Source organism: Eleutherodactylus coqui, chromosome 5 (genome assembly GCF_035609145.1).
Source record: "Eleutherodactylus coqui strain aEleCoq1 chromosome 5, aEleCoq1.hap1, whole genome shotgun sequence".
Classification (NCBI taxonomy): Eukaryota; Metazoa; Chordata; class Amphibia; order Anura; family Eleutherodactylidae; genus Eleutherodactylus; species Eleutherodactylus coqui.
Genome location: NC_089841.1, coordinates 166,297,602 through 166,319,110, shown reverse-complemented (window position 1 = coordinate 166,319,110; position 21,509 = coordinate 166,297,602). Strand labels below are relative to the sequence as shown.

Below are 21,509 nucleotides of genomic sequence, written 5' to 3'. Positions count from 1 at the left end.
AACTTGCAATATGGCCATCTCAATGAGACCTTCCACTGGAAATTTCTTAAAAAATAACAGCCAATAAAAAACAAGTTACACATCTTGAAAAATAAGTGTACTTATAAACCCTAAATATTTCTTGGAAGGCAACAACCTGTGGATTGCAGCTGCTTGATGAGCTGTTAACAGGTATGACCATCTTAATTTAACTTTGTGACAAACAGAAATATTTTTTTTACACATTTTGATTAGATTTTGGTCATTTTAACCCCTTAGTGACGGAGCTTTTTTGCTTTTTTCCATTTTCATTTTTTCCTCCTTCCTTTTAAAAAATCGTAACTCCTTTATTTATTCATTGACGTCGCTGGATGAGGGCTTGTTTTTTGCAGGCCGAGTTGTATATTTCAATGGTATTATTTATTGCACCATATAATGTACTGAAAAACTTTTAAAAAATTCTAAGTGGAGAGAAATGGGAAAAAAAACAACATTCCGCCATCTTTTGGTGCATCCTGTTTCTACGGCGCACAAACTGCAACAAAAATGACCTGATATCTTTATTCTATGGGTCAGTACAATTACTATGATATCAAACTTATGTTTTTTTTGCTGTACTACTTGTATTTTTTTTAAGATATTTAATTTTTAAAAATTATTTTCTGTCTCTATTTTCTGCGCACAATAACTTTTTAATTTTTTTGTTGACATAGTTAAGTGAGGGCTAATTTTGTGCAGTACGTCTTGTCATTTCCATTGGTACCATTTTTGCATACAATTGAGTTTTAGATCGCTTTTTATTACATTTTTTTCTCTGAGATAGGGAGACCAAAAAAGTGCATTTCTGATGTTCTTTATTTTTTTTAAAGATGATGTTCACCGTGCAGGGTAAATAATGGATTACTTTGATATATCAGACTCTTATGGATGCAATGGTACGAAATACGTATTTTTGGTTTATTATTTTGATTTTTTATTGCAAATATTGCAAAAGGTTTTTTTTTTAACTTTTATTACTACTAAAAAAAAATAATTAATAAAACTTTATTGTTCTTATTTTTACACTTTCTTTTAGTCCCCAGAGTGTACACAACATGCAATGCTCTTATTGCTCCTGCAGTATGATGTAATGCCATAGCATTACATCACACTGCATTCTGACATGCAGCCTACCAAGCCCCCCTAATAGGGATGGCTTGATCGGCTGTCTGCCAAGACAGCAATGGGGCTTTCAGAAGGCCCCTGTCTGCCATGACACCTGCACAGCTCCCCCGATCTCACTGCAGGGGGGCCGTACGAGACTCCCGAACATCGGTCGTGGAATTTAACAGCGGATTTTGACAGTGGCATTTAAAGGGTCAATAGCCGCGATCGGCCGCGCGGCCGATCGCAGCTATGCCCGCAGGTGTCAGCTGTAATAAATAGCTGATGCCCGCGCTGTATGGAGGGAGAGAGCGGCGCTATCTCCCTCCATACACGTCCTGCATTGGCAGGACGTAAAAACACTATGGGGCCGTCACCAAGGGGTTAAAGCTAAGATTCTATATCTGCAATATAGAATAAGATATAGCTGCTTGAAGCAAGAATGTATCTAATATGCCCTTAACTACTGTAGTGACTCTCTGCAAGTGCATAGGAGATATGTCCTGGGCAGGGGAAGGGTTAAAGAGCCTCAACAGAGGATAATGAAGTCTGTGCAATATAAGTTGCAGTTGGGCTGAGCTTAAATACTGTAAACTGATTAGCCATATTTGAAGTATCTTTAACGTTTATAACATATTTAATATAAAAACATGATTTTAAACAGTAGATCATTTTTTTCCATCATAGTATGTAAGTCTGAAAAAAAAACATATGTTCATCCAGTTCAGTCTATTAACCATCAATGTTGATCCAGTGGAAGGCAAAAAATCCTGTAATGAGATAGAAGTCAATTGTTCCCATTTAAGGTTAAAAAAATATGCCTTCAGATTCCATTCAGGCAATCAGAATAATCCCTAGATCAACAGCCTTTTTAAAGTTATTAATGATTACAACTAGAGATGAGCGAACGTACTCGTCCGAGCTTGATGCTCGTTCGAGTATTAGCGTGTTTGAGATGCTCGTTATTCAAAACGAGCACCACGCGATGTTCGAGTTACTTTCACTTTCATCTCTGAGACGTTAGCGCGCTTTTCTGGCCAATAGAAAGACAGGGAAGGCATTACAACTTCCCCCTGCAACGTTCAAGCCCTATACCACCCCCCTGCAGTGAGTGGCTGGCGAGATCAGGTTTCACCGGAGTATATAAATCGGCCCCTCCCGCGGCTCGCCACAGATGCATTCTGACATAGTTCAGGGAAAGTGCTGTCTTGCTGGAGTTGCTATAGGGAGAGTGTTAGGAGTTATTTTAGGCTTCAAGAACCCTAACGGTCCTTCTTAGGGCCACATCTAACCGTGTGCAGTAGTGTGGAGGCTGCTTTTTGCAGTGTTGCACTTTTTTTTTTTTGGGTATATCGGCCGTGCAGAGCATTGCATCCTGCAGTAATTTTACATAGTCCAGGGCCAGTAGTGGTGAGGCAGGGACAGAAGACATATTTAGTGTATATAGGCAGTGGGTAGAGATGAGCGAACGTACTCGTCCGAGCTTGATGCTCGGGCGAATATTAGGGTGTTCAGGATGCTCGTTACTCTTAACGAGCACCACGCGGTGTTCGGGTTACTTTCACTTTCATCTCTGAGACGTTAGCGCGCTTTTCTGGCCAATTGAAAGACAGGGAAGGCATTACAACTTCCCCGTGTGACGTTCAAGCCCTATACCACCCCCCTGCTGGGAGTGGCTGGCGAGATCAGATGTCACCTGAGTATAAAAATCGGCCCCTCCCGCGGCTCGCCTCAGATGCGTTGTTAGTTAGCTGAGGGAAAGTGCTGTTGTGTTGGAGCTGCTGTAGGGAGAGTGTTAGGAGTGAGTGTAGGCTTCAAGAACCCCAACGGTCCTTCTTAGGGCCACATCTATCCGTGTGCAGTAGTGTGGAGGCTGCTGTTAGCAGTGTTGCACAATTTTTTTTTTTTCAAAATCGGCTGTGCAGAGCATTGCGCCCTGCAGTAATACTACAGGGACAGAAGTGGTGGTTAGGCAGGGAGAGTGTTAGGAGTGAGTGTAGGCTTCAAGAACCCCAACGGTCCTTCTTAGGGCCACATTTAACCGTGTGCAGTACTGTGCAGGCTGCTGTTAGCAGTGTTGCATTTTTTTTTTTTTACAAAATCGGCTGTGCAGAGCATTGCGCCCTGCAGTAATACTACAGGGACAGAATTGTGTAGGCAGGGCCAGAAGACATATATTATTGATTGAATATAGTCAGTGGGCCTTTTCTTTAAAAAAAAAGGGAAACATTCTTTTTGGCCTGCCTCTGACAGTCCTCAGCGTTCTGGGTACGTGTGTGGTGGGTGGAGAACGTAAAGAAATCATACGCAGCCAGCTACGTTTAACAGCAGGCTTGCGCCAATTTATTTCCTGCCTGGGAAAAAGCACCGCTCTGCTGCACTTCATATAACACTGCAGTTCTGTGGAACACAGTTCTTATCTGATTGAATATAGTCAGTGGGCCTTCCCTTTAAAAAAAAAAGGGAAACATTCTATTTGGCCTGCCTCTGACAGTCCTCAGCGTTCTGGGTACGTGTGTGGTGGGTGGAGAACGTAAAGAAATCATACGCAGCCAGCTACGTTTAACAGCAGGCTTGCGCCAATTTATTTTCTGCCTGGGAAAAATCACCGCTCTGCTGCACTTCATATAACACTGCAGTTCTGTGGAACACATTGTGAGGGTATATATATATGTATTGCCATATGTTCTTTATACTTTTATACCTATATGCAAGTTTTATTCAATTCCAAATGAGAAAAAACTTATATGTCGCCTTACATCAGATATTCTAAGGCTTTGCAAGGCGAAGACAAGATGTTTCTAGAAATTCAGAGAAGATACGGAACCAGACACAAGGCCGCGTGTACTTGGCCGTTTTTCCAGAAGCGCTGGAACAAGATATCAAGATGTTCAACCATGTACATAATTTTCACTGTCTCAGGCCGGAAATCCGGACTGCCCATATATGGTTATAAGCCCATCACCCCTTGTTGGTGATGGGACAAAGGGTATAAGATCTCATGTAATCTGTAATAAAGGACGGCAAAGCGCAGCCATGTCCCGTGTGAGGAATTATACCAGACCTCTGTGTGTGTGGTGTTTTCTTCTTACCGCCGGCAGCGGGCAAGTGGGGTGGGCCTGATTGGTGCTGTACTTGGAATTTTATTACCCTGACAAATGGCGCAACTAACTGGGGCGGTAAAACCAGGAGCTTACAGCGCAATTCACCCGGATCCACGCCACGGGGAAGCCGTCCTGCTGCAAACCGAGCCTGATCAACTCACAGAACTCCAGGTAAGGCCAGCATATATTTATGTTGTGTTTTACACTGCGAGTTTTGCAGCAGGACTGACTATCTGTGGTTTGTGACCGGACGGGTTGGGTTAAGAGTTCTACACGGTAACTCGTGTGGGCTCCGGGTTTGCCGTCATGGACCACTGACCGTGATATGCGCACCAATCGGTCACCCGGAAACTAGTCTGTAGTCTATTTGTTGTTGAAGTCCGTAGTGTTTTAGCAATAGTGAAGGTTGTTTGTTGTATCTGCAGAATTTTTTTTTCTCTTACTTTTCATTTAGTCTCACAAGAGAAGGGACCCTCAGTTTAGTTTAGTTAGTTGTTAATGGTTTAGCAGAGAGGGATGCATTTTGTGAGACAGGCTTCATAAGAGAAGGGACTCTCGGTCGTTTTGCCTTATATATGGGGCTAACGATCTGATTTCAGAGAGATGCATTCTGTGAAGTTGGTTCCATGGAAGAAGATGCCTTCGGTTGTTTTGCCATATATAAGGGGCTGACAATTCGGGTCAGAAGGATGCACTCTATGGAGCGTGTTATTTTTATTGTTGTTGTTGTTCTAATATGCGTAAGACCTTATTAAAGAAGACAGAGCCCCTCAAGGGCTGCCGCCGTGCGGATGAATTTGTAGAATGTAAGAAAACTCTAATGAAAATGTGTGACACCGACCCGCACGGCAGATTACAAAATGGTGTCTGGGAGGAGGTCTTTAGGACCGAGAGGTGCCTTGGAAGACCAAGGTTTGCTAGAAAATGCTGGAGGAGGAGGAGAGAGAGAGACAGTCAGAGAAAGTTAGGTATGTACACATTATTTGTTTAAGAAAGTATCCGTAAGTGAAATGTTGAAAAGTACAGTAAGTGATCAAGAGGGTGTCGGGAGAGTGTCTATTAAAGGTTATATTTGCAGTTAGGAAGGGAGAAAGTGCTGAAGGAACAAGCAAGTCGATAAGAAAGTTACAATGCATGTGATTTGTTGGCAAAGAAAGAAGAAAATGTGAATAATACAAGATAGATAATAGATATGGATATATATGTGCGTATATATATATATGTATATACTGTATGTGCAAATAGTTAACTGAGCTTGCTTTTAGGGGAGAAGAGTTTTGTTGACATGTAGCTGCGAGTCTGTGTAAGCTTTCCAAGGTCGGAAGATAACAGCGAGAGAGAAAATGCAATAACAACCTTGGTTAATATCTTTGCTTGCTTACAATGAATTGAAATTAATTTAATTAATTATACCGTCTTAGTAGGCAGGAAACCTAGCATTCTAAGGTATATTCTTACTTATACAGGGGTTGAAAATGAAGAACATGTTGTGCTGTAATTATGATTTCAAAATGCAGGCAATAGTTTTAGCTAAAACAATTCAGTCTGTGTTTCATATTCGCGGAGAGATAACAGTTTGTTTTGAAAAGGTGGGGGCTTTCAGACTTCACTTTTTGTTCAGGGTCAAATACAGAGAAATACAGAGAAAGAAAGGCAGGGGGGTTGAAAAATACCCAGAGATTCTAAAATACTTCAGCGTTTAATACAGCATATAATAGCTTCAGTAGATAAGAAATATAGAATGTATCAGCAAACTTTTTTTCACATAATTTGTCAAAGATAGCGCTCATTCACAATCTCATTTCAATAGAATCATGTACTTTATAAAATTATAGCACTCACCTCGGTGTTTTTCAGCTGATGTATGTATGTTTGTCAAACTTTTTTTTTGTCCGTGCATCTGTATGTACTGGTACACCTTCAAGGGGGGTGACGGAGCAGACTTGAGAGAATGGATGGATGAGAGTTAGTGACCCGTGTTCGGGCTGTGTGGAATGTGTGATGCAGATAATTGACTGGGGATAAAAGTCCTCCCCATGCATGGGACTTTGCTTGGTTGAGATGTGGACGTGTAGACTGTTAAGCTGAAATTAAGCTGAGAAGACGGACGCACGGAGCCAATATCGAAGGGGTGGAGCTAGATGATGTAATAGTACGTAGTAATGTTTCATCCCTCTTGTCCACAAGGGAGGGGGTGAGGAGCTTGAGCAGCTAGTAAAAGTTTTTTTTTTTTGTTTTTTTTTTCTCCCGTCTCAAATTTTGATAAGATATTGCAGGCAGGATCAGACTAATAATGAATTCACTTAAAGGGATCTCACAGTTCCAATATTAATAGATGTTTTGTAGATTATTCTGCCCCGGTGTAACTCATGTTTCTGTTATAGGTGCTAACATCTTACAGGCCTTATCTGCATCCATCAAATCTTTTTACAATGTTGTACTAACTTAAACCCGGCTACTATTGTTCCAATTGCGTACCCTGGTTTAAAGGGAGGGGGGAGGGAGGAGGAGAAGGCATAGGTGATCTAGGTATTGCAAGTCAGCCATTTTTAAATTTTTTGCAAGCCATTTTTAATTTTTTTGCAACAAGATTCTGATCTTTTTCAAATATAATACCAGCCTGATTGTCTAGCATTGATGGAACAAGAAAATTTAAGTTTTAAAAAGTTACTGAAAGCCCTTGTTAATAATGCATATTTTGAGTTGTTTTTTATAGATGGTACCCAGGGTGATTGACAACTCCACACTGGATATACAGTGGTTACACAACAAGATGTCCTAAAAGCAGAATGCCTCCGCATGTCGCAGTACAAGAAGCGGAACTAAAAGCCCTCGCTGAGGCGTGTAGAGTGGAGGAAGGTAAGACGGCAAACATTTACACTGACTCCCGGTATGCATTTGGCATAGCTCATGTTTACGGCCCAACATAGAAGGCCAGACAGTTTTTTACCTCAGCAGGACAGCCAATTAAGAATGACGCAATGGGGCAGAGTCTCATGGAGGCCCTACTTCTACCTGACAAGGTGGAAAGCTCACACCAATTCCTACACCAAAGAAGCAAGAGGCAATGCCATCACAGGCCACACAGCAAAGGCAGCGGCTCTCAAGCCGTGGAAGAAAGAAAAGAAGAATTTGATAATAACTTTGGACTTTGACTACTTTGATATGAACTTGGACTTTGACTACACTTGGACTTTGATAAAAACTTGGACTTTGATAAAAACTTGGACTTTGATAAAAACTTGGACTTTGATAAAAATTTGAACTTTGATATGCTAAAGACTTTACAGTTAAGAAAAAGGAAAAATGGACTAAAAAGGGACAGCGTATGGCGAACAGTCAACAGCACTTGCCTACCACAGTCCCTGTGCCCCATGATGGCCCAGCTGATGCACGGAAAGACGCACCTCTCAAAGCAACAATGATGTCGACGCTTGAACAAGGACGGGTGGCTCCTTGGTTTTCTGTAGCTGCTGCATCATTTGTCCAATTTTGCATGATCTTTGCCGTAAGCAACAGGGCAGAAGTAAAATTTGCCACACCACACTTGCCTAGACCACTCTACCCATTTCAGGGATTGCAAATTGGCTACACTCAGCTCCCACTTGTTGGAAAGCTTGAATATGTGCTTGTTGTTGTTGATGTTTTTCAGGTTGGAGACCTACCCTGTTACCAAAGTAAATAAGCAGGTAACCGCACAGAAGCTCATGAATGAGGTAATCCGCAGATATGGGGTACCGGAAGTGATTGAGTCAAACAAAGGTACACACTTCACAGGTGAAATAATGTAACACATCATGTCTGCTTTGGGTAGAATTCCAGGCTTTTCACACACCCTACCGTCCGCGGAGTAGGGGGAAAGTAGATACAAAAGGCAATGAAAAAAATGGGCAAATCTTGAATTGAGTGTCTTCTATTAGTTTTTTTCTCCAGGAGGGTACATGCCACAGTGGCTGAGTTTGGGGAATGCTTTTCTTGTTAATTTTGTCATGGGTCCCTCCAAGGAATTGTCAATAATGCATTCTGTAGTCTCTGCTTTTCTCCCAGGTCCTACAGATGAGTGTCACTATCTGAAACCAGGTGACAGGGTCTATGTGAAAAAGTTTGAGAGAGAAACCCGGTTTGAATGTCCCTACCAGATGTTGTTCACCACCCCAACTGCAGTCAAGCTCGAAGGAAAACCCACTTGGATCCACACTTCGCACTGCAAAAACTAATGATCCTGTATATCCTTTACATGCTATAATGTGGCACAATTCCTCTAACACACACCTTTGACTACTGTACACTAGCCCCGTGTTTCTGGGATCAGAACAAATTAATACAATCAAATGTGCAATATGAAGCCTACACTGAGGGTGAGAATCCAACACCGCATCGTGCTAAGAGAGAAGTTGACGCTCCAGGTGGTAACTTTGATCCACATGTATACATAGATGCAATAGGAGTGCCAAGGGGGGTGCCAGATGAATTTAATTCTAGAGATCAGGTTAAAGCAGGTTTTGAGTCCTTATTTGCTTTTGTCACTGTTAATAATAATGTAGATTGGATGAATTATATCTATTACAATCAGCAGAGGTTTGCAAACTACACCAGAGATGCTTTACAAGGGTTAGCTGACCAGTTAGGGCCCACTGCATCCATGGCCCTAGAGTGGCCCTGGATATGTTTTAAGCAGAAAGAGGTGGGGTATGTAATTTCCTGTTTGTGTATTATCCCTTTGATCAAAAAGAGTATGAGTAAGGGACTGGATAATGTGACCAAAATTTCCCTTGTTTGAAAAAGATGAAGAGCCAGTTCCGATAATGCCAACCAGATACGTTACCAGAAGAATGGAGAGATGGACTAGTACTGTGTCTGCCCCGGTCTCATAAGATGGACTGTCAGTGGAATTCCCATTTGCCTAGGGAAAGTGCAGAAGACCTTAGGTTCCGGCGAGGGCACACCCTGCGGGGTGTTAACTCGTACAGATAGAGGGTATGGATGCCCGGAAATAAGCCCAGGGAATCCATGGCCTCCTTCTGAGGTGAGGTAGGGATCCCTCCCTTTTAGGAGTAGGGACTTACGGGCAGTGGAGAAAACCTGACGCAAGGGAGAGACGACCGAGGAAGAAGGCAAGGTCTGATGCTTGATCTCCATATTAAGTTTTTTAGGGGGGTTTGTGAGGGTATATATATATATTGCCATATGTTCTTTATACTTTTATACCTATATGCAAGTTTTATTCAATTCCAAATGAGAAAAAACTTATATGTCGCCTTACATCAGATATTCCAAGGCTTTGCAAGGCGAAGACAAGATGTTTCTAGAAATTCAGAGAAGATACGGAACCAGACACAAGGCCGCGTGTACTTGGCCGTTTTCCCAGAAGCGCTGGAATAAGATATCAAGATGTTCAACCATGTACATAATTTTCACTGTCTCAGGCCGGAAATCCGGACTGCCCATATATGGTTATAAGCCCATCACCCCTTGTTGGTGATGGGACAAAGGGTATAAGATCTCATATAATCTGTAATAAAGGACGGCAAAGCGCAGCCATGTCCCGTGTGAGGAATTATACCAGACCTCTGTGTGTGTGGTGTTTTCTTCTTACCGCCGACAGCGGGCAAGTGGGGTGGGCCTGATTGGTGCTGTACTTAGAATTTTATTACCCTGACAAAATTTCTAATCTTATCTGATTGAATATAGTCAGTGGGCCTTCCCTTTAAAAAAAAAAGGGAAACATTCTATTTGGCCTGCCTCTGACAGTCCTCAGCGTTCTGGGTACGTGTGTGGTGGGTGGAGAACGTAAAGAAATCATACGCAGCCAGCTACGTTTAACAACGTTAAACTATTTGGCCTGCAGGCTTGCGCCAATTTATTTCCTGGCTGGGAAATCACTGGTAATACAGCATGCTGAGGGGTAGGGGTAGGCCTAGAGGACGTGGACGTGGCCGAGGACGCGTAGGCCCAAGTGAGGGTGTGGGCACAGGCCGAGCTCCTGATCAAGGTGTATCGCAGTCGACTGCTGCACGATTAGGAGAGAGGCACGTTTCTGGCGTCCCCACATTCATTGCCCAATTAATGGGTCCACGCGGGTGACCTTTATTAGAAAATGAGCAGTGTGAGCAGGTCCTGTCGTGGATGGCAGAAAGTGCTTCAAGCAAGCTATCATCCACCCACAGTTCTGCGCCGTCCAGTGCTGCAAATCCGAATCCTCTGGCTGCTGCTCCTCCTTTCTCCCAGCCTCCTCACTCCTCTACAATGACACATGCTCAGGAGCGGGAAGACTCCCAGGAACTGTTCTCGGGCCCCTGCTCAGATTGGGCAGCCGTGGTTCCTCTCCCACCAGAGGAGTTTATCGTCACTGATGCCCAACCATTGGAAAGTTCCCGGGGTCCGGGGGATGAGGCTGGGGACTTCCGGCAACTGTCTCAAGACCTTTCAGTGGGTGAGGAGGACGATGACGATGAGACACAGTTGTCTTGCAGTGAGGTAGTAGTAAGGGCAGTAAGTCCGAGGGAGGAGCGCACAGAGGATTCGGAGGAAGAGCAGCAGGACGATGAGGTGACTGACCCCACCTGGTGTGCAACGCCTACTCAGGACAGGTCTTCAGAGGGGGAGGCAAGGGCAGCAGCAGGGCAGGTTGCAAGAGGCAGTGCGGTGTCCAGGGGTAGAGGCAGAGCCAGACCGAATAATCCACCAACTGTTTCCCAAAGCGCACCCTCGCGCCATGCCACCCTGCAGAGGCCAAGGTGCTCTAAGGTCTGGCAGTTTTTCACAGAGACGCCTGACGACCGACGAACAGTGGTGTGCAACCTTTGTCGCGCCAAGATCAGCCGGGGAGCCACCACCAACAGCCTCACCACCACCAGCATGTGCAGACATATGATGGCCAAGCACCCCACAAGGTGGGACGAAGGCCGTTCACCGCCTCCGGTTTGCACCGCTGCCTCTCCCCCTGTGCCCCAACCTGCCACTGAGATCCAACCCCCCTCTCAGGACACAGGCAGTACCGTCTCCTGGCCTGCACCCACACCCTCACCTCCGCTGTCCTCGGCCCAATCCAGCAATGTCTTGCACCGCACCGTTCAGCCGTCGCTAGCGCAAGTGTTTGAGCGCAAGCGCAAGTACGCCGCCACGCACCCGCACGCTCAAGCGTTAACCGTCCACATAGCCAAATTTATCAGCCTTGAGATGCTGCCGTATAGGCTTGTGGAAACGGAGTCCTTCAAAAGTATGATGGCGGCGGCGGCCCCGCGCTACTCAGTTCCCAGTCGCCACTACTTTTCCTGATGTGCCGTCCCAGCCCTGCATGACCACGTCTCCCGCAACATTGTACGCGCCCTCACCAACGCGGTTACTGCCAAGGTCCACTTAACAACGGACACGTGGACAAGCACAGGCGGGCAGGGCCACTACATCTCCCTGACGGCACATTGGGTGAATTTAGTGGAGGCTGGGACAGAGTCAGAGCCTGGGACCGCTCACGTCCTACCCACCCCCAGAATTGCGGGCCCCAGCTCGGTGGTGGTATCTGCGGAGGTGTATGCTTCCTCCACTAAACCACCCTCCTCCTCCTCCTCCTCCAACGCAACCTCTGTCTCGCAATCAAGATGTGTCAGCAGCAGCAGCACGTCGCCAGCAGTCGGTGTCGCGCGGCGTGGCAGCACAGCGGTGGGCAAGCGTCAGCAGGCCGTGCTGAAACTACTCAGCTTAGGAGATAAGAGGCACACGGCCCACGAACTGCTGCAGGGTCTGACAGAGTAGACCGACCGCTGGCTTGCGCCGCTGAGCCTCCAACCGGGCATGGTCGTGTGTGACAACGGCCGTAACCTGGTGGCGGCTCTGCAGCTCGGCAGCCTCACGCACGTGCCATGCCTGGCCCACATCTTTAATTTGGTGGTTCAGCGCTTTCTGAAAAGCTACCCACACTTGTCAGACCTGCTCGTAAAGGTGCGCCGGCTCTGCGCACATTTCCGCAAGTCCCACACGGACGCTGCCACCCTGCGGACCCTGCAACATCGGTTTAATCTGCCAGTGCACCGACTGCTGTGCGACGTGCCCACACGGTGGAACTCTACGCTCCACATGTTGGCCAGGCTCTATGAGCAGCGTAGAGCTATAGTGGAATACCAACTCCAACATGGGCGGCGCAGTGGGAGTCAGCCTCCTCAATTATTTTCAGAAGTGTGGGCCTGGTTGGCAGACATCTGCCAGGTCCTTTGAAACTTTGAGCAGTCTACCCAGGTGGTGAGCGGCGATGCTGCAATCATTAGCGTCACCATTCCTCTGCTATGCATCTTGAGAAGTTCCCTGCAAAGCATAAAGGCAGACGCTTTCCGCTCAGAAACAGAGCCGGGGGAAGACAGTATGTCGCTGGATAGTCAGAGCACCCTCCTGTCTGCATATTACCAAAGGAGGCCTGAGTTCTCCTATGGGGCCGATTCAGCCAATCAGCTGGCTGGAATCGGCACCACGTGACACAGCGGCGTGCCCGCGCATTGCCGTGCACAGGATTGTGCTGCCTGAGTTCTCCTGTGCGGCCGATTCAGCCAACAGCGGCGTGCCCGCGCATTGCCGTGCACAGGATTGTGCTGCCTGAGTTCTCCTGTGCGGCCGATTCAGCCAACAGCGGCGTGCCCGCGCATTGCCGTGCACAGGATTGTGCTTTGCCCGCGCTTTCACATGCTCAGTGCCTTGCCATGCACTCGTGTGCACACAGGATTGTGCCTTGCCCGCGGTTTACATGCCACTCGTGTGTGTGCACAGACAGTTATTGATTTGGCAGGTATTTTTTGCGCTTTTTGGCAGGTATTTTTTGTGCTTTTTGGCAGGTATTTTTTGTGCTTTTGCCAAAGGTGATTATTTCTTTTGCGCAAGTGGATTTGCCAGCGGAAGTTTTACATCTTTTGCGCAAGTGGATTTGCCAGCGGAAGTTTTACATCTTTTGCGCAAGTGGATTTGCCAGCGGACGTTTTACACAGGACTACTAAAAGCCAAGGTAAGCTGCTGCATCTGCTCATTTAATTGCGCTCCTACTTCCCCTGCGCGCATTGGCGGAGAGGCGGCCAATTCTGCATGCCGCTGCATTGTCCACGAGCGCGATCCCCAGCATGCCGCTGCATTGTCTCCGCGATCCCCAGCATGCCGCTGCATGCATTGTCGCCGCTGCATTGTCCACGAGCGCGATCCCCAGCATGCCGCTGCATTGACGCCGCGATCGTGAGCATGGAGCTGCATGCATTGTCGCCGCTGCATTGTCCGCGAGCGCGATCCCCAGCATGCCGCTGCATTGTCTCCGCGATCCCCAGCATGCCGCTGCATGCATTGTCGCCGCTGCATTGTCCACGAGCGCGATCCCCAGCATGCCGCTGCATTGTCTCCGCGATCCCCAGCATGCCGCTGCATGCATTGTCGCCGCTGCATTGTCCACGTGCGCGATCCCCAGCATGCCGCTGCATTGTCGCCGCTGCATTGTCCACGAGCGCGATCCCCAGCATGCCGCTGCATTGTCGCCGCTGCATTGTCCACGAGCGCGATCCCCAGCATGCCGCTGCATTGCTACGTGTGGAGACGCGGTTACCTGAGATTTGTGCGCTGTGCGCTGCTATGTGTGGAGACAACACCCAAGATTTGTGCGCTACGTGTGGTGAGTACGTCACCTGAGATTTGCGCGACGCCACCTGACGCCACCTGTCTTTTTTTGCAGATTTGTGCGCCTTATTGCAAAATAACGTGTGGAGAGGATCCTGACGTTTGGACACGTTTCGAGAAGAATTTCGCTTCGCTCGGACACCATCTGACATCACTCAGCGAGGTAAGCTGCTGCATCTGCCCAAATTTTGATCGCGTGCATCTGCTGATATGCGTACATTTGGCGCATATTCGCAGGTGTTCGCTTGCATCTGCTGATATGCGCATATTTGCCGGTTTTCTCCTGCATCACCAGATATGTGCATTTTTGCTTGCATGTGGTGATATGCTCTCCGTTTTCCACAGGACGACTCGTGTGGAGAGGAACCTGACATTTGGCTGCGGTTTGTACAACGTACGGAACCGGAGATTGGCGTTTTAGGTGCTGATCTCACATTTGCCCCCCGCCTTTTGGAGAGGACGACTCTTCTGGAGAGGAATTTCGCTTCGCTAGGACATCACGTGACGTCACTCGGCGAGGTAAGCTGCTGCATCTGCCAAATTTTTCATTGCTTGCATCTGCTCATGTGTACATGCATGCGTGCCTTGTGCGTGCCTGCCTGTATGCGTGCATGCATGCATGCCTTGTGCGTGCCTGCCTGTATGCGTACATGCGTGCCTGCATGCCATGTGCGTGCATGCATGCCTTGTGCGTACAGGCATGCCTTGTGCGTACAGGCATGCCTTGTGCGTACAGGCATGCGTACGTGCCTTGTGCGTACAGGCATGCGTACGTGCCTTGTGCGTACAGGCATGCGTACGTGCCTTGTGCGTACAGGCATGCGTACGTGCCTTGTGCGTACAGGCATGCGTACGTGCCTTGTGCGTACAGGCATGCGTACGTGCCTTGTGCGTACAGGCATGCGTACGTGCCTGTATGCGTACATGCACGCGTGCCTGTATGCGTACATGCACGCGTGCCTTATGCGTACATGCACGCGTGCCTTATGCGTACATGCATGCCTGTATGCGTATGTGCGTATGCATGCATTTATGTATAGATGCACGCATGCGTGTACATGCACGCGTACATGCATGCATAGATGCACACATGCATGTATGCATGCATAGATGCATGTATGTATGCATAGATGCATGTATAGATGCATGCATAATTCTTCTGACCTGGTTGAGGGAGTAGTGGTCATTGTAAGTGGGTTGAGCGGATCTAGGAATCAGTAATACTGGTGGGATGTGACTGTTAACCTGCTGATTTCTCGTCATTTCCTGCAGATCTGACGTCCTTGAGAACGGGAAGGCTGGCAGACAGTGAAGAGACCCTCGACGTTCAGCAATCTTTAAACCCTTCTTTTAATGAACTGTTTTTTCCCAGTGACTCCCTTGTTTTTAATACGCTTTTTAAAAAAAAAAAAATTATGACGGAGGATCCTGAAAAACTGCGCAATATTTTACTGCAATGCATTAAACAGAAAAGACCCATAAACACAGCCGCCTTTTGTCTATGTCACAAAGGCTGCTAGGTGTCATAATTAAGGATGAGCGAGTATACTTGCTAAGGTACTACTCGTTCGAGTAATGTGACTTAAACGAGTATCTCCCTGCTCGTCCTTAAAGATTCGGGGGCCGCCGCGAGGGAGAGCGGGGAGGAACGGAGGGGAGATCTCTCTCTATCTCCCCTGCGACTCACCTGTCAGCCGCAGCGGTCCCCGAATCTTTATGGACGAGCAGGGAGATACTCGTCTAAGGCACATTACTCGGACGAGTAGTGCCTTAGCGAGTATACTCACTCATCCTTAATTATGACACCTAGCAGCCTTTGCAAACTTGGATTGGTGTAGGAAAACTAAGTGTTCCTCAAAATTCTGAAAAGTAATGTTAAATTTGTACGTCTCCTAGATGGAAAAAATAAATGTACAAAAGTTTTAAACCGTGCTTCCAGAATAAAGTGTACAGATGGAAATCTATATGTTCGCAAAAATTTGTACAGTATGTTGGCACTTATTTTATATATGACATTTGACAATGTGAAAAAATGAAAATTCAAAATTGTGCAAAGTAGCAATTTTAATAAATATACACAACTTTTAACAGTCCTTTTTACTACCTAACAGAAGTACAACAAGGGGAAGAAAAAAATGTCAGTCACTTGGATATGCAAAACCTTTACGGACTTATGATATGTCAAGTGACACATGTAAAGTTCCAAATTTTCGGTCTGTCACTAAGGCACAAACAGGCTTGTTCTCTAAGGGGATAAATAGCTTAGTGTATAAACTGTGAACCGACTAACGAGGGACAGTGAGCAGCATCACATGCATCGTACTGCTCCATCAGATCCTGATGATGTATTTCCATAGCAGGGATGGGCCATTTCCAGCTTTTAAGCGTCCCCCGGAGCCAACATCTGGGAACTTCTGGCTCTCTGGTGATTGAACTCTGTGGTTGCGAGCAGCGGAAACGGTTACCACAGTGCAAGAGTCTGACCAAAACGTATCAGCTGACCTATAACGAGGAAGAAAAAAAAAAAATTAACCCTGCCTGCAATTGGCTTAATTCCGTGGGTTTTCATAGTTATTGCACTGTCCCTGCTTTTCTTCACTCCTACTTTAACAGATAAAGACATCGTATTTGGACAATTGGTATGTTTCTCCGAAGGTTGGTGCAGTATTGGGATGGAACCTGTACGTTTGCTAAAAAAAGGAATTAAATGCTCAAATCTAATGTTATGTCTTTTTCGGCCAATAAGACGAATTTAACACAGCAAGTGTGTGTGTGAGAGAGAGGGGGGGTGGCTGAGTAAGTGGGTGAGCAGACAGGCATGCGCGCACACATACAGGCATGCGCGCACGCATACAGGCATGCACGCACAAGGCATGCATGCACGCACATTGCATGCATGCACGCACATAGGCATACAGGCAGGCACGCACAAGGCATGCATGCATGTACGCATACAGGCATGTACGCATACAGGCACGCATGCATGTACGCATAAGGCACGCGTGCATGTACGCATACAGGCACGTACGCGTGCATGTACGCATACAGGCACGTACGCGTGCCTGTACGCATACAGGCACGTACGCATGCCTGTACGCACAAGGCACGTACGCATGCCTGTACGCATGCCTGTACGCACAAGGCACGTACGCATGCCTGTACGCACAAGGCACGTACGCATGCCTGTACGCACAAGGCACGTACGCATGCCTGTACGCATGCCTGTACGCACAAGGCACGTACGCATGCCTGTACGCACAAGGCACGTACGCATGCCTGTACGCATGCCTGTACGCACAAGGCACGTACGCATGCCTGTACGCACGCCTGTACGCACAAGGCACGTACGCATGCCTGTACGCACAAGGCACGTACGCATGCCTGTACGCATGCCTGTACGCACAAGGCACGTACGCATGCCTGTACGCACAAGGCACGTACGCATGCCTGTACGCACAAGGCACGTACGCATGCCTGTACGCATGCCTGTACGCACAAGGCACGTACGCATGCCTGTACGCACAAGGCACGTACGCATGCCTGTACGCATGCCTGTACGCACAAGGCACGTACGCATGCCTGTACGCACAAGGCATGCATGCACGCACATGGCATGCAGGCACGCATGTACGCATACAGGCAGGCACGCACAAGGCATGCATGCATGTACGCATACAGGCAGGCACGCACAAGGCATGCATGCATGTACGCATACAGGCAGGCACGCACAAGGCACGCATGCATGTACACATGAGCAGATGCAAGCAATGAAAAATTTGGCAGATGCAGCAGCTTACCTCGCCGAGTGACGTCACGTGATGTCCTAGCGAAGCGAAATTCCTCTCCAGAAGAGTCGTCCTCTCCAAAAGGCGGGGGGCAAATGTGAGATCAGCACCTAAAACGCCAATCTCCGGTTCCGTACGTTGTACAAACCGCAGCCAAATGTCAGGTTCCTCTCCACACGAGTCGTCCTGTGGAAAACGGAGAGCATATCACCACATGCAAGCAAAAATGCACATATCTGGTGATGCAGGAGAAAACCGCCAAATATGCGCATATCAGCAGATGCACGCGATCAAAATTTGGGCAGATGCAGCAGCTTACCTCGCTGAGTGATGTCAGATGGTGTCCGAGCGAAGCGAAATTCTTCTCGAAACGTGTCCAAACGTCAGGATCCTCTCCACACGTTATTTTGCAATAAGGCGCACAAATCTGCAAAAAAAGACAGGTGGCGTCAGGTGGCGTCACGCAAATCTCAGGTGACGTACTCACCACACGTAGCGCACAAATCTTGGGTGTTGTCTCCACACGTAGCAGCGCACAGCGCACAAATCTCAGGTAACCGCGTCTCCACACGTAGCAATGCAGCGGCATGCTGGGGATCGCGCTCGTGGACAATGCAGCGGCGACAATGCATGCAGCGGCATGCTGGGGATCGCAGCGACAATGCAGCGGCATGCTGGGGATCGCGCTCGTGGACAATGCAGCGGCGACAATGCATGCAGCGGCATGCTGGGGATCGCGGAGACAATGCAGCGGCATGCTGGGGATCGCGCTCGTGGACAATGCAGCGGCGACAATGCATGCAGCGGCATGCTGGGGATCGCGGAGACAATGCAGCGGCATGCTGGGGATCGCGCTCGTGGACAATGCAGCGGCGACAATGCATGCAGCGGCATGCTGGGGATCGCGGAGACAATGCAGCGGCATGCTGGGGATCGCGCTCGTGGACAATGCAGCGGCGACAATGCATGCAGCTCCATGCTCACGATCGCGGCGTCAATGCAGCGGCATGCTGGGGATCGCGCTCGTGGACAATGCAGCGGTGACAATGCAGCGGCATGCTGGGGATCGCGCTCGTGGACAATGCAGCGGCATGCAGAATTGGCCGCCTCTCCGCCAATGCGCGCAGGGGAAGTAAGAGCGCAATTAAATGAGCAGATGCAGCAGCTTACCTTGGCTTTTAGTAGTCCTGTGTAAAACTTCCGCTGGCAAATCCACTTGCGCAAAAGAAATAATCACCTTTGGCAAAAGCACAAAAAATACCTGCCAAAAAGCACAAAAAATACCTGCCAAAAAGCGCAAAAAATACCTGCCAAATCAATAACTGTCTGTGCACACACACGAGTGGCATGTAAACCGCGGGCAAGGCACAATCCTGTGTGCACACGAGTGCATGGCAAGGCACTGAGCATGTGAAAGCGCGGGCAAAGCACAATCCTGTGCACGGCAATGCGCGGGCACGCCGCTGTTGGCTGAATCGGCCGCACAGGAGAACTCAGGCAGCACAATCCTGTGCACGGCAATGCGCGGGCACGCCGCTGTTGGCTGAATCGGCCGCACAGGAGAACTCAGGCAGCACAATCCTGTGCACGGCAATGCGCGGGCACGCCGCTGTGTCACGTGGTGCCGATTCCAGCCAGCTGATTGGCTGAATCGGCCCCATAGGAGAACTCAGGCCTCCTTTGGTAATATGCAGACAGGAGGGTGCTCTGACTATCCAGCGACATACTGTCTTCCCCCGGCTCTGTTTCTGAGCGCAAAGCGTCTGCCTTTATGCTTTGCAGGGAACTTCTCAAGATGCATAGCAGAGGAATGGTGACGCTAATGATTGCAGCATCGCCGCTCACCACCTGGGTAGACTGCTCAAAGTTTCAAAGGACCTGGCAGATGTCTGCCAACCAGGCCCACACTTCTGAAAATAATTGAGGAGGCTGACTCCCACTGCGCCGCCCATGTTGGAGTTGGTATTCCACTATAGCTCTACGCTGCTCATAGAGCCTGGCCAACATGTGGAGCGTAGAGTTCCACCGTGTGGGCACGTCGCACAGCAGTCGGTGCACTGGCAGATTAAACCGATGTTGCAGGGTCCGCAGGGTGGCAGCGTCCGTGTGGGACTTGCGGAAATGTGCGCAGAGCCGGCGCACCTTTACGAGCAGGTCTGACAAGTGTGGGTAGCTTTTCAGAAAGCGCTGAACCACCAAATTAAAGATGTGGGCCAGGCATGGCACGTGCGTGAGGCTGCCGAGCTGCAGAGCCGCCTCCTGTGAACTCAGGCAGCACAATCCTGTGCACGGCAATGCGCGGGCACGCCGCTGTGTCACGTGGTGCCGATTCCAGCCAGCTGATTGGCTGAATCGGCCCCATAGGAGAACTCAGGCCTCCTTTGGTAATATGCCTCCTGTCTATATCTCAGCGCGTTCAGGAGGAGGAGGAGGAGCATGAGGAGGATGAGGAGGAGGGGGAAGAGACAGCTTGGCCCACTGCTGACGGTACCCATGCTGCTTGCCTGTCATCCTTTCAGAGTGTATGGCCTGAGGAGGAGGAGGAGGAGGATCCTGAAAGTGATCTTCCTAGTGAAGACAGCCATGTGTTGCGTACAGGTACCCTGGCACACATGGCTGACTTCATGTTAGGATGCCTTTCTCGTGACCCTCGCGTTACACGCATTCTGGCCACTACGGATTACTGGGTGTACACACTGCTCGACCCACGGTATAAGGAGAACCTTTCCACTCTCATTCCCGAAGAGGAAAGGGGTTCGAGAGTGTTGCTGTACCACAGGACCCTGGTGGGCAAGCTGATGGTAAAATTCCCATCCGACAGCGCTAGTGGCAGAAGGCGCAGTTCCGAGGGCCAGGTAGCAGGGGAGGTGCGGAGATCGAGCAGCATGTACAGCACAGGCAGTGCAACAGTCTTTAAGGCCCTGGACAGCTTTATGGCTCCCCACCAAGACTGTGTCACCGCTCCCCAGTCAAGGCTGAGTCGGCGGGAGCACTGTAAAAGCATGGCATAATAATTCTGGGCTCTGCCTATACCGCTGCTAATGGTATGTCACTGGGGTGTGGAAACAGAGGCTTCACAAAGACATGATGGCGGCGAGGCCATTTCCCACCAACGCTGTTACTGTTAAGGTGCATATAACCACGGACACGTGTAGAGGACACATAGTGCCTCCAAAACATCCCCCTCCTCCTCCAACAATGAAAACATACTTGGCAAATACCTTTGCATTGGCCCACTTAACCCCCCGCCACGGCCCACTTAATCCTGGCCACATTCCGAAAACCAACTACATAAAACCGCGCTACCAAGTCCGCAGTCACCACCACATTACCACCAACGAGGTTACGGTTAAGGTACATATTACCAGTCTGACTGGGGCATGCAGTGTGGGCCGAAGCCCACCTGCATTAAGCATGACATTACTACCTCAGCTGTGTTGGGCAATGCAATGGGATATTTTTATGTACCGCCGGTGGCTTCCTGGCACCCACCCATGCTGTGGGTCCACAGGGAATTATAAATGCATCTGTTTCCACTTCTAAAGAACCCCAGTCAGACTGGGGCATGCAGTGTGGGCCGAAGCCCACCTGCATTAAGCACGACATTACTACCTCAGCTGTGTTGGGCAATGCAATGGGATATTTTTATGTACCGCCGGTGGGTTCCAGGGAGCCACCCATGCTGTAGGTGCACACGGAGTTTAACCTACATCTGTCCACTTGTAAAGAACCCCAGTCTGACTGGGGCATGCAGTGTGGGCCGAAGCCCACCTGTATTAAGCACGACATTACTACCTCAGCTGTGTTGGGCAATGCAATGGGATATTTTTATGTACCGCCGGTGGGTTCCAGGGAGCCA

At 48.6% G+C, this 21,509-nt stretch overlaps 1 long non-coding RNA gene across 2 annotated transcripts; it reads right to left on the bottom strand.

The window, feature by feature from the left end:
• Positions 1–17,623: 17,623 nt before the first annotated feature.
• Positions 17,624–19,325, bottom strand: LOC136626990 (uncharacterized). 2 transcript variants are annotated; one of them, XR_010792728.1, is made up of 4 exons: positions 18,958–19,325; positions 18,821–18,911; positions 17,970–18,077; positions 17,624–17,836 (listed from the first exon to the last, which is right to left on the bottom strand). It is a non-coding gene; the product is annotated as an uncharacterized lncRNA (long non-coding RNA). The 2 variants fall into 2 exon arrangements; XR_010792727.1 differs by lacking the exon at positions 18,958–19,325 and having other exon boundaries at positions 17,625–17,836; positions 18,821–18,934.
• Between the last annotated feature and the right edge of the window lie 2,184 nt (positions 19,326–21,509).